Consider the following 13817-nt stretch of genomic DNA (forward strand, 5'->3'; position numbering starts at 1 on the left):
GTAATTACTGAAATAACAACGGAGTCTTCGATTTCTTGGAATTTCGATTTGAAGTTTGAAATCTGGCCTAAACAAGTACCTACATCTTCTTTTAATTATGCAAAATTCTCATTCGCGAATTTGGTGAAATTTTGTATACTATTCTCGGTTTCTGAAAATTTTTTTACGACATCTTTGCTAAATATTTTTAATTGTTGCACTTCTGCAGTTGCAAATTTTTCGAAACTATCAACAGAGTCTAACCTCTCTTTAAATTTTTGATGTTCTTGTTTTAAGGTAACCATTTCCCTTTTATAGTCGACACATTTCTGGTACTCCCATCTACTTTTTCCCAGCATCTTTCTAAATCCACCTATGTCTCGCGAATTTGGTTTCCATGCTTGTCTAATTTTTTATCGATCGAATCAAGAAAAGTATTCTGTTCATCAATTGATCCTTTTTGTTCATCCATTGATCTTTTTTGTTCTTCCATTAACTGAACTAACCTATATAAGGTATCCATTCGACTCAAATCCATGAAATGGAGAGCATAAACTACTGTCATTGTGATCAGTATTCTCTCCCATGTTATTTGCACTAATTCTTCTATTTTTATCAGTAATATCTACGCTATTTTGCATGTTTCCACTAACCACTCCATATCGTCGCCCTCTCTGTTACCCTCCACACTAATAATATAATTCCGAAGTTTCCAAGAAGTCCAATATTATGCAAATTTTGTACTCACAATATTTTCCCCTTTTTAGTTTGTCTTGCTTCTAGTGTCCTTTTGTTCTTCCTTGTAGTCCTGTTCACCTTCTGTTGTATTTCGAATTGTCCATAGTGCCACAGTATTTTCTGAAATCAAATACGAGATTAGTTCACAGCATTGCAATACATCCCAGCTCCTAACCACCACATGTAAAGTATCAATCGAATACTCTGCAACTACATAAATGTAAAGTATCTGTCTAATACTCTGCAACTTCATAAATTTTTATAGAATGGGGTTTCCTGTACTCATTGTACAAATGTGCAGATCCGTCTTCGCTATCGCCTGGGTTACTCTATATAGGGCTAAACTGCGAAATTTAACTCTTAAGTTAAATTAATGTCAAAATCGAAGTTGATTTCAGTAAGCTATTCATTAACATCTTGAGAAGTATTTCAATAATTCACAACATACTTACAATATACATGAAGCAGCTATGTGCTTACTACTCGAACACCAAAACGAGTCTGCCTCCTCTGCCAACATGCCTGACACTATATATAACTTTTAAACAATTCTGAACAATCCTCAGAATTGTTTAAAATGTTTTTTGATTAAATAACAATTAAAATAAGCATTTAAAAACTGTTATTGAATGTATAAATGTATGTTTGCTCTTGTACAGCAAGTACATTACTGTATTAGTCTGTGTCCGTGATTTGATTCGAGTATAACTTCTCGAATATGTAATTACAATATTAATTAACTAACAACAGAAACAATTTTACAATTCAACACATAGTCACTGGCTAATGGTGGATTTACACACATAAGCTATGTAATAGCACCATGAATGACCCATGAGTCCACTAACATGGTGAGAAGTGTTGTTGTAGGAATGTAAATCATGGCGGGAAAAACGATGACTGTCACTTTTTACCATTAAAGAGAAAAACAATTTATCACGATTTTTTGTGAACGTTTATTTATTAATTCAAATTCAGTTGTGGTTAACATGAAGTATGCTTGTAAGGCATAGTATGGACTTGTTTGTAAGTAGTAGTATGTAATAAACAATGAACACTTTTTTTAAACTGATAAAGATTTACAAGCGGAAAAAACGACAGATGTTCAGTTTTGTTAACACATTTCATATTCATTGTGCTACGTAATTATTTTATGTTAATGAGGTTCCTATCTTAAGGAAGTAATAGAATACTCAAATTTAAGTTTCTAAGAATGTAAAATAATGAAACCTGTTCACAATCTTAACACTTTTTCTTCGGTGAGGTAGATTCCTATAATAGTTTTTCGATGTCTCACTGGAGAGAAGTCTTGAAATCTCCTGAAAAAAATATAAATTATGTTTAGAATTGAACAACTAAGTTTATAGAAATGTGCCAGTACATATTTGAGAACAATTGAATAGTTACCTGAAGATCTTTCCATTTCAACAGTGGAACTGGTGTGAAGCGCGAGTAGGCTGGGCCAGGTAACATGAATTCTTCATCAGCTAGTTTATTTTCTGTTGTCTTCCTCTTCATGGCCATTACTGTAGTTTTCCAAAGCCCATTGTAACGTCCTGACCTCAGGGAAAGTAGGCGCAGCAGCTGAACTTCATTTTTAACTTCTTTCAGTGGTCTACAAGGTACAGATAATTACAGCTTGTACAAATTCAAAGAGAATACAAATTCAAAGAGAAAATTTTTTTATCCATTCATTGGCAAGAGTTTAGTCACATTCAATTACTTTGAATGGGTTAGGCTTCATTCTGCAATCTCTAATAACGGCATTCCAATCTTGAGGAAGTCCAGTAATTCGTTTTTGTGGAATGAGCGCCATATTTTTGTTGCACCTCAAATGAGAGTGCCCCTTTTCTGGGAATGTCATTGTGATTTTATCTATACGGCGAAATGTTGTTACAACGTAATGGCTGTAGCGGAAAACGGTGTAATTTTTATTCTGTCCACTGCAAGAGTCTCGGAAAATGTGTAGCTGTTTCACTTTCGGTGGAAGAATATTGCAGATATAGTGGTGAAGCATGGATACTACTTCATCCGATCCTTTCTTTGCAATGGTTTGATCATAACAGTAAAACACTGAATCACCAGATGTCAGGACATGGATGAATTGTCAACTGGCGTTTGTAGAAGATAATATTTGCTTTATATATTTGGAACAGACAAGTTCTTTTGGAAGTCCATAGCAATAGCTTCTTCTGTGTCACTTTTTCAACACCTTTGTCGGAATTTTCGTTTTGTGTGGTAGAAAGTTTGAGCTCTTTTTAAGTGGAGCTCCTTTCTTATAGCTAGTTTTTTTTTTTTTTTTAAGTTTTGTTTTCTGGCTGACTAAACTGGGATCGTTGGCTTCCGCTAAGAATGACAGCTCTTCATGCAGTTGTTTCTCTTCTACCTTTATTGAATCACATTCACAACGAGTGTCTAACCTAGGAAAACCAAATGAAATGTTACATACATTGTTAAAAACGCGTACGTAAGTATCATACAAAATGGTGTTGTTTGGATTAATTTCCAGTCTCCTCGCACTGAGCTCCTCTGGTAAATTAATTTTGGAAGTTTCTTTCAAGGAATGATGAGAGCGGAAACCTTCGAGGAACTGAATATGTTCATTGATCTTTAATCATGTTTCATTACTTATAGAGTGGGGTCTGTTATCGTTTTTAGCTCTTCCAACAGGACGTGCCATCCCATACTGTTGTTGAATAGTTTGCAGACGTGGGGCCATACCATGAAGTGCTCTGAAGGCTTTGTAGCATACACGTTCTTCATGTAATAACTCACCTCTTTTTTCCGAAATTTGTGTGTGTACTAATGATTATGCAGATCCGACTCTGCTTGCTCTCAAACCAATTGTCATTTTAAACAATTAAAGTAATAATTCATCTAAACAACAATGGAAATACTGTAAACTGATTTCCAGCACTACTAACATTGAGATACGAACATTAACCTGATTTTAATAATATTCTAACAGATGCAAAACATTCATCATTACTTTGCAAAACACTGGGATAAATTTGCTTATAACTGCTCATACTCATTACTTTCCGAGAAAAAAAACAAAAGTACAGCAGACAATATGGACTTAAACTTGTCTAACAGAAGCCTAAACAAAAGTTTGATAAAAAGTGAAATTCATCGTTTTTCTCCCATATCTTCAAATGGCAATGTTTGCACTTTTCCTTGGCGTGACGGCGACACTGCAAACTATGCTTTTGCCGTCGCTGTACCTATTTCTTTTCTTTTCATACCCTTCGGTCTCTTGTAACATATATCCTCATTAACGAGTTTCGACAATATTACGAAGAGGATAGCTGCTACTCACTATATAGGGGAGATGCTGAGTGGTAACAGGAACTCAGCATCTCCGCTATATGGTGAGTAGCAACTATCCTTTTCATAATATTGTGATCATACAATCTTTGATTTTCTATTGTTTGATTTCATTAATGAGTTTCGTTATATTGTCACAAAAACACTGAGGCATTGTTAGATAAGTTCTGACACACTGGGAAACTATGACGTTAAATTCTAATCATTCGACAGGTGTGCCTGAGTGTTTAGAGACTTTTTCTGCATCCGTTGTTAGTGATTTATTTGCCAGAGCTAGGCAGGAAATCAACAGACAAAACTGTATTTACAAATCGTTATAACCTCAGTCAGTACAGTCATCCATAGAGTTTTCGCTACCTGTGCTGTTTCCACACCTGATTAAGACTGTGTCCGCACATAGAGTATGGTATGCCGACTTTTATGCTTTCTCTGTTGTAGTCCTGTACAAAACTGTCGAAGACAGGGAACGATATGCAGAGGTGATAGATCTCAGCTACGACAGTGCATATGTAATATGCAGACTGAATTTTCGATGTTTTACCTGCAAAAATTACAGGCAAAATTTTCTCTTTTCTATTTTTACATCGCTGTCTACATGATAACTCAGCAGTGCACAATTAAGTGCCTGGCAGAGGGTTCAATGAACCATCTTCAAGCTACTTCCCTACCGTTCCACTATGGAACAGTGCATGGTAGAACAAATACTTAAATCTTTCCGTGTGAGTTCTGATTTCTCTTATTGGATTGTGATGGTCATTTCTCCCTATGTAGGTGGGCACCAACAAAATATTTTGACACTCTGAGCAAAACATTGGTGATTGAAATTTCACGAGAAGGTCCTGCTGCAACAAAAGACTCCTTTGTCTTAGTCGCTGCCACCCTAATTGGTGTCATATCCGTAGCATTCTCTCCCTTATTTCACAATAGCACCAAAAGAGCTGCCTTTATTTGAACTTTTTCGATGCGCTCTGTAATCGTATGTGATTTTGATCCCACACTGCACAGCAGTACTCCACAAGAGGGTGAAGAAGCGTGGTGTAAGCCATCTCTTTAGTAGACATGTTGCACTTTCTAAGTGATCTGCAAATACATGGTGATCAAAAAGTCAGTATAAATTTGAAAACTGAATAAATCACGGAATAATTAGATAGAGAGGTACAAATTGACACAAATGCTTGGATGACATAGGCTTTTATTAGAACCGAAAAAATAAAATACAAAAGTTCAAAAAATGTCCGACAGATGGCGCTTCATCTGATCAGAATAGCAATAATTAGCATAACAAAGTAAGACAAAGCAAAGATGATGTTCTTTACAGGAAATGCTCAACATGTCTACCATCATTCCTCAACAATAGCTGTAGTCGAGGAATAATGTTGTGAACAGCACTGTAAAGCATGTCCAGACTTATGGTGAGGCATTGGCGTCAGATGTTGTCTTTCAGCATCCCTAGAGATGTCGGTCGATCACGATACACTTGCAACTTCAGATAATCCCAAAGCCAATAATCGCACGGACAGAGGTCTGGGGACCTGTGAGGCCAAGCATGACGAAAGTGGCAGCTGAGCACACGATCATCACCAAACGACGCGCGCAAGAGATCTTTCACTCGTCTTGCAATATTGGGTGGAGCGCCACCCTGCGTAAACATCGTACGTTCCAGCAGGTGTTTAGAAGCCAGGTTGGGGATGATGCGATTTTGTAACATATCATCGTACCTCTCACCCGTCACGGTAGCAGTTTTGTTGTACAGCGCGATCTGTCGGACAGTTTGTGAACTTTGTTTTTTTATGGTTCTAATAAAACCCCAAGTCATTCCAAGCATGTATGTCAATTTTTACCCCTCTATCTACATTATTCCGAGGTTTATTAAGTTTTCAAATTCATATTGACTTTTTGATCACCTGGTAAACCGCACACTTTGGTTTGCTTTCACCACAACATTATCTTTGTGATCGTTCCAGTTCAAGTTATTTGTAACTGTAATCCCTAAGTATTTAGTTGAGCTTACAGCCTTTTGATTTGTGTGATTTATCACGTAACTGAAATTCAGCTGTCTCTCTCTCTCTCTCTCTCTCTCTCTCTCTGTCTGTGTGTGTGTGTGTGTATGTGTGTCTTTATCTTGCAACGACTTAGCTACAGAAATGATCATTCATGGTGAAATGCAAGAATATCAGTATAAATTTCATACACGTGCACAAATACAAATTCCATTAGCATCCAAATATGAAGAAAACTCAGTGAACACAAATTCGGCATTATCTCCATTGGCACTGAGTGAGGTGGTGTAGTGGGTAACCTGGGTTCAGTTCGGCTATCCAGATATCGTTTTTCTGCGATTGGCCAGATCACTCCATGCAAATGCTGGGATGGTTCTTTAAAAGGGCCATGGCCACCTCCTTCACTTCCAGTAGCAATAAATCCGAGCAAAGTTCTACCTCTAATAATCTCAGATGAGGATGGATAGTGAAACACCAGTCTTCCTTCCTGTATATTAAATAAGCAAATCCAAGCGAATCTTTCTTGTTAACAATTGTTTCTGGGAAACTACCAACTCGACGAATTACGATCGGATTCTGGCACATTATGTGCATATGCCATGAGCGCCTTACCAAGGCCGTGCACCAGCCCTGAACGCAGTCTGTAGGAGTGCACACTTCCAGCCGGCTGGTGGCACACTACTTTCGTAATTTTGAACATGAGAAAAGTTACTGGCAGTCAGTCTTGGCAACTTACTTCGATGTTTTCTTTCTGTGTGAGAGAAAACAGGAATGATTTCGAGATTACAAAGTAGACCGTTTCCTTGTGAGTGGCATGGGAGAGCGACAGGGTATTTGAATTTTTATTTCATTCTGTGCTTGCTGACCTTGGCGGCTGATCAATGAAATCCCTGAAGCTCCCGACAATTTTTATCTTGCCTTCGACTCTCGATCAGGATTCACGACTCAGTGCCACACTATCAATCACCAAAAATTTTAAGAGCAAAATAAACTGGACTAATCCATGCTTGAAAGTATCTAGTGCTCGAAAACGAGAGCCACATAGAGAAATGGGACACAATAAAAACCCTTAATTTGTTAACTATGTGAGATGTTATAAAGTTGTATTTAAAAGTGCTGTTAAAGCTGCCAAAAGAATGTCAAATGATAAGTTCATGTTAGGACATAAGAATAAGTCTAAAGCAGTATGGTCTGTTATTAAATCAGAATTAGGTACAACAGTTAACCAGAAGAAAATTTCAAAAATTGAACAAAAAGACGATACTATTACAGGCCCTGCTAAAAGAGCTCAATGTTTTAATAAGTTTCTCATAAAGTAACAAAATCTGATGTAAGTCTGACTACTTATCAAAACAGTGTGAATTTCTTTGGCGTGGACCAGAATAGTGACCCCCTTGTGACATTTAGTAAAGTCTCAGCTGAGGATGTAAAAAATGCTAGTTTGTCCTTAAAAAACCAAAACACTGCAGGGTAGGATCAAATACCCACCAAAGTAATTAAATTTGTTTATTATAAAATAGCACACCCTCTGTCCTTAATAATCAATCAGTCATTTGAGCAAGCCAGCTTTCCTGATGTGCTTAAGTATGCAGTGGTAAAACCACTGCACAAAAAAGGATCAAGAGAGGATATGGGAAATTACCATCCCATCTCTATCCTCCCAGTGCTATCCAAAGTATTTGGAAAAACAGCTGCAGTCCAGATAACAAATTTTATTGTGAAACATGGTGTTATTCTTAAAAACCAATGTGGGTTCCAAAAAGAAAAAGCAACATGAGTGCTATTAATGAATTCACTTTAAAAAAATCTGTTCATCACTAGACAAAAGCAACAAAGTAGCACGTATCTTCTGCAACCTTACAAAGGCATTTGATTCCGTGAATCATTCCATGCTGCTTCATAAACTAAACAGATATGGCATCAGACAAAATGCTCTGCAGTGGCTCAGGTCTTATCTGACAAACAGGAAGCAAAGGGTAATCATAACATCTAATACCATAAGTTACCCGTCTCAGTGAGATACAGTATCACAAGGAGTCCCTCAAGGCTCAATCTTAGGGCCAATATTGTTTCTCTTTTACGTAGATGATTTACCTCTTAATATCAGTGCCCAGCCAGTCATGTTTGCTGAAGATACTTCTGTACTCCTTGGAAAATGAAATGTGGGAGAAATTCTGGATGGTATTATAAACACACTAAACAACCTATATACAAGGTTTCAACAAAATGGCCTTAAACTTAACTTTTCAAAGATCTTGTGTACACAATTTAGAACAATCGAAAATTAGTGACATCAGTATTGTACATAAAAATCAAGTTATGGACGAAGCTCACTTTGTTAAACTCTTGGGACTAAACTTGTGCAAAAATCTAAGCTGGCAAACACCCGTAGATTATTTAACTACAAAATTAAATAGGCATGTCTTTGAAATAGATATACTATCTGGTATAACAGACATAAGCTGCAGAAAAGTGGTGTACCACAGTTAGTTTGAATTCAAAATTAGATATGGTTTAATTATTGGGGGAAATTCAAGCTACATGTCATGAATCATGATACTTCAAAAAAGAATTGTTAGAAAAATGTGTGCTGCCCCTCCAAGAACATCTTGCCGCCAATTATTCAAAAACCTAAAAATCTTACCTATCCCTGCATTGTACATTATCATCTTTTTACATAGTTACCCTGAGATAATGGAAGAAAACCATTTCCAACATATGTATAACACTAGACCAAAAGAAAATTTCATGCTTCCACAACATCACTTAAAACTCTACCAACAGACACCCTAGTACATGGGAATGAAAATTTACAATAAACTCATGGGTAGAGACGTACTGAGCATGGAAATAGTTCCACTGAAGAGAAAACTATATAATCTCCTGGTGGAAAAATGCTACTACTCAATTGAGCAACCTATGAATGATGAAATCATCATTTGAATAGTGTGACTGTTTAATATTATAGCGTTGTGTGTAATATTGAATACATATATAAAGCTAATGTACTGATACATCATAAGAAAAACAATTTAATAATATTACTATGGCCATCATTTCAATATTGTGACTGTTCAATTTTATAGCATTGTGTATAATATTGTATACATATATGAAGATAATTTAATGTTACATCATAAGGAAAACAATTTAATGATATTACTATGTCCAATATCAACCTGTACAGGTAAAAGCTAGTGTTAGGGAATTATGTAATTATGTATATCGTAAGGCTAAAATTGATGTCTCTCCTGTACGGCATGATCGGATGATCTGTAAATGTATGTTATGAGATGAATAAAACACAAATACAAATACAAGGGTTTCAAACCACTGAATTAATTCATTTGCTCCTTTTCTCTGAGTTTAAAGGAATGTAATAACGACACACACATTATGTAGTGTTGACAGATTGCCAACACTACGCACATTATTTAAGGGAGGCAGCCATTAAGCAAGCAGGCGGGCTTGATGGTCTGAAACAGGATACTTCATAAAAGCTATAAAGAAAAGTACGTAGCTGCTGGAATACTTAACTTTAATCCACCATTTGTATACAGCGTTCTTGATGAGACATTTCATACGATAACTATCAAACTATCGGTTGCTATGTAAGGCTAATGGCGCCTTGCTAGGTCGTAGACTTTGACTTAGCTGTAGGCTATTCTAACTATCTGCTCGGCTAATGAGCGATGCTTCGTCAGTGTAGTCGTTAGCAATGTCGTCTGTACAACTGGGGCGAGTGCTATCCCGTATCTCGAGACCTGCCTTGTGGTGGCGTTCGGTCTGCGATCACACAGTGGCAACACGCGGGTCCGACATGTACTAATGGACCGCGGCCGATTTAAAGGCTACCACCTAGCAAGTGTGGTGTCTGGCGGTGACACCACACATTATTTCTTATTTTAGTAGTTGATCACGTTTGTTGCAGTAACCTATACACCTACCATTTTCCTAAATCGGCTGTGCTCCTCAGAAACCTGCAAATGAAAGGCGTTTTTACAATGGGAATAATTAAGTTTATAATATTTTTTAGTAACCATATAGTCATGTCGGTATTGCCAAGGATTCATATTATGCGTATGATTTCTCTGAATTGTTACATAATGGCTGTAGTTTTCCCTCGCTTTCAGTCGTTTGTAGTAGCAGCACTGCGACGTCATGTTGGCCAATGTTACAAGGGGAGATCAGACTGTAGGCCATAGTAGTATAATTAAAAAAAAAAAAATCATTTCAAATGTGGACCCATCATAAAGAAAATAATGTCATCCACCAGACTTCATCAGGACAATGACAGATCCAGATCTGAAAGATGACCTAGGCAAAGGGATTCCATATTAGCAAAACTACTCTCTGCATTTCTTCTGCAACTTTCCTCATGTTAAAATGGGAAAACGAAGAAGTATCTGAACCACCTTCCATACGCTAACAGCACAGTGATGTTTGTCTCTAGTCTAGATAAAGGTGGACAGTCGAGATAATAGCCTAAAATAGTAAATTTAAATTAGGATTTGAATGCAATTACATTGACATTCAAACAACAAATCGATAAAAATCTAAGCTTGTGCTTTTATATTTAAGGTAACTGAAGACGATGATTGGATAGGTAGGGAAAGAATAAAGAGCAGACTAAAATTGACCTGATCTATGTAAATTCATTAACTCCCGATTTGTCCGGAAGGGGAAGTTTATTAATACTGCCATAACCAAATTTGACTCATGGCAATGAGATATGCTGGCAAATGTAATTACGCCTGTAATGGATATGAGCAAAGCATATAATACTTCAAGGACACCAAATCGTATTACCCAACTAAAGCGCTAAAATTCATTCAGTGTTATGGCACAGATTACCATGCATTAACCTGAGCCGTTCAAAAATTTCATCAGATTGTTCAAAAGACTTCAACGACCGCTGCTTGTATTTTGCTATACATATATAACTTATCTTGCGACAAATGTAGCTGGGTATAAAGTATTCTCGTCATAAATATTTAAAGGATGCGGGCACTTATAGCAATTTTAGTAACAAATTATAAAACAAATAAGTGACGGAACAGAAGATCTGTTTGTTACTTCCAAAATATTCGTGCATTGATTCTGATTGCGAGATAAAATTAAGTCATTGTATGTGCTGCACTGTTGCATCGCGCCGCCAATAGATGGCAGCTCAATACGCCGCTGTTTTCTCTCTGCTGCTTGTATTAAACTCTGTGTAGGAAAAGTATTGCGATCGTTTGTCCATGCCACTTTCCGTCGTTTGCAGACTGCGTGACATTTGCTGCCACAATGCTTGTTAAGGACGTTGATTGCTTGAAGTATTTTGTATTTTCGTAAGTTATGTTGTGAGTAATGTAACTGTACTGTGCTTTTGGATGTACTTTTCAAGGGCAGAAGGGAGAGAAACTACGCAGGCTTTAGATTAGATTAGATTAGATTTACTTTCATTCCAATTGATCCGTAGTGAGGAGGTCCTCCTGGATGTGGAACATGTCAGAAAAACAACAATACATGACAAATATTTACAACTAAAACAAATAAGCTAATGTACCATTTCACAGGTCCCAAGTGGAATGATCGTCATTTTTAATGAACACTAAGAGTCATTTTACAAATACTAATGCACTGAATTTAAAATAAAAAACTTTTTTATTTATTTATAAGGTAATAAACATGTAATACAACTACTGTAATACTTATTTACAATGAACACATTACTGCACTGAAATGGTGCAGAAGTTAGATTATACTTACACACACACACACACACACACACACACACACACACACACACACACAAATTTTCAGTTAACACATTACTGCACTGAAATTGTGCAGAAGTTATGTTGTACTTATATACAAATCAGTTGGTTTTACTAAGAAATTCATCAATGGAGTAGAAGGAGTTGGCCACCAATAAATCCTTTAGGCTTCTCTTAAACTGAATTTCATTGGTTGTTAAGCTTTTTATGGCTGCTGGCAAGTTATTGAAAATGTGTGTTCCTGAATAATGCACACCTTTTTGTACAAGACTAAGTGATTTTAAATTCTTGTGAAGATTATTCTTATTTCTAGTATTGATTCCATGAATTGAGCTGTTGGTTTGAAAAAGTGATATATTTTTAATGACAAATTTCATTAAGGAATAAATATACTGGGAAGCTGTAGTTAGTATCCCTAGTTCCCTAAACAGGCTTCTGCAGGATGTTCTTGAGTTCACACCACATATAATTCTTACTGCACGTTTTTGTGCCCGGAAAACTTTAGCTTGGCTTGATGAATTACCCCAAAAAATAATCCCATATGACATTATGGAATGAAAGTAAGCATAGTATGCCAGCTTTTTCATTTTTATATCCCCTACGTCTGACAAAATTCGCATTGCAAACAGAGATTTGTTAAGACGCTTCAGCAGTTCTGTGGTGTGCTCCTCCCAATTGAATTTATTATCAAGCTGTAATCCCAAGAATTTAACACTGTCCACTTCTTCTATCTTCTTGTCATCATATGTTAGACATATACTCTTGGGACACCCCTTACAAGTTCTGAACTGCATGTAGTGTGTTTTTTCAAAGTTTAGTGACAAAGAATTGGCTAGGAACCAGTGATTAATGTCCACAAATATTTTATTGGCTGATCTTTCTAAGACTACACTTGATTTGCTATTTATTGCAATGTTTGTATCATCGGCAAACAAAACAAACTTGGCATCTGGTAATGTTACTGATGAAAGGTCATTGATATACACAAGAAAAAGTAAGGGCCCCAAAATGGAACCTTGTGGGACCCCACATGTAATTAGTTCCCAGTTGGATGATGCCTGATAGACATGTATCAAGCTCTTTCCTAATAACACCCTTTGTTTCCTGCCAGAGATATAAGATTTGAACCATTTTGCAGCATTTCCTGTTACACTATAATATTCTAGTTTACTTAAAAGGATATTGTGATATACACAGTCAAATGCCTTTGATAGATCACAAAATATACCAGTTGCCTGCAATTTTTTGTCTAATGAATTAAGCACATTTTCACTGTAAGTGAAGATAGCCTTCTCAATATCAGAACCTTTTAGAAATCCAAACTGTGACTTTGACAGTATGTTATTTGAGATAAGATGGTTATAAAGACGACGGTACATTACTTTTTCGAAAATTTTTGAGAATGCTGGTAACAGTGAAATTGGACGGAAATTTGATGCTATTTCTTTATCTCCCTTCTTAAACAGTGGCTTAACTTCAGCATATTTCAGCCATTCAGGAAATATTCCACTGATAAACGACTGGTTACACAGATAGCTTAATATGTTACTTAGCTCAGAATCACATTCTTTAATTAACTTTGTTGATATTTCATCATACCCACTAGATGTTTTTGATTTTAAAGATTTTATGATGGACATTATTTCTGTTGGGGTAGTGAGGGTCAAATTCATATTATGGAAATTACTTGAAATGTCTGGTCTAAGGTAATCCATAGCAGCATCTACCGAACCTGACAACCCCATCTTTTCAGTAACAGTTATAAAATGTTTGTTAAAAAGTTCTGCAACACTATACACATCTGTCACCAATGTATCATTTACTCTTAATGCTATTTGTTCCTCTTCATGTCTGGTCCTACCGGTCTCCTCCTTCACTATATCCCATATTGTCTTTATTTTGTTATCTGATATGACTATCTTTTCCTTGTAATATATTTGCTTTGACATCCATATTACAGTCTTTAATATTTTGCAGTATTTCTTATAATGTGCTATAGCATCAACATTGG

Source organism: Schistocerca piceifrons, chromosome 11, assembly GCF_021461385.2.
Source record: "Schistocerca piceifrons isolate TAMUIC-IGC-003096 chromosome 11, iqSchPice1.1, whole genome shotgun sequence".
Taxonomy (NCBI): Eukaryota; Metazoa; Arthropoda; class Insecta; order Orthoptera; family Acrididae; genus Schistocerca; species Schistocerca piceifrons.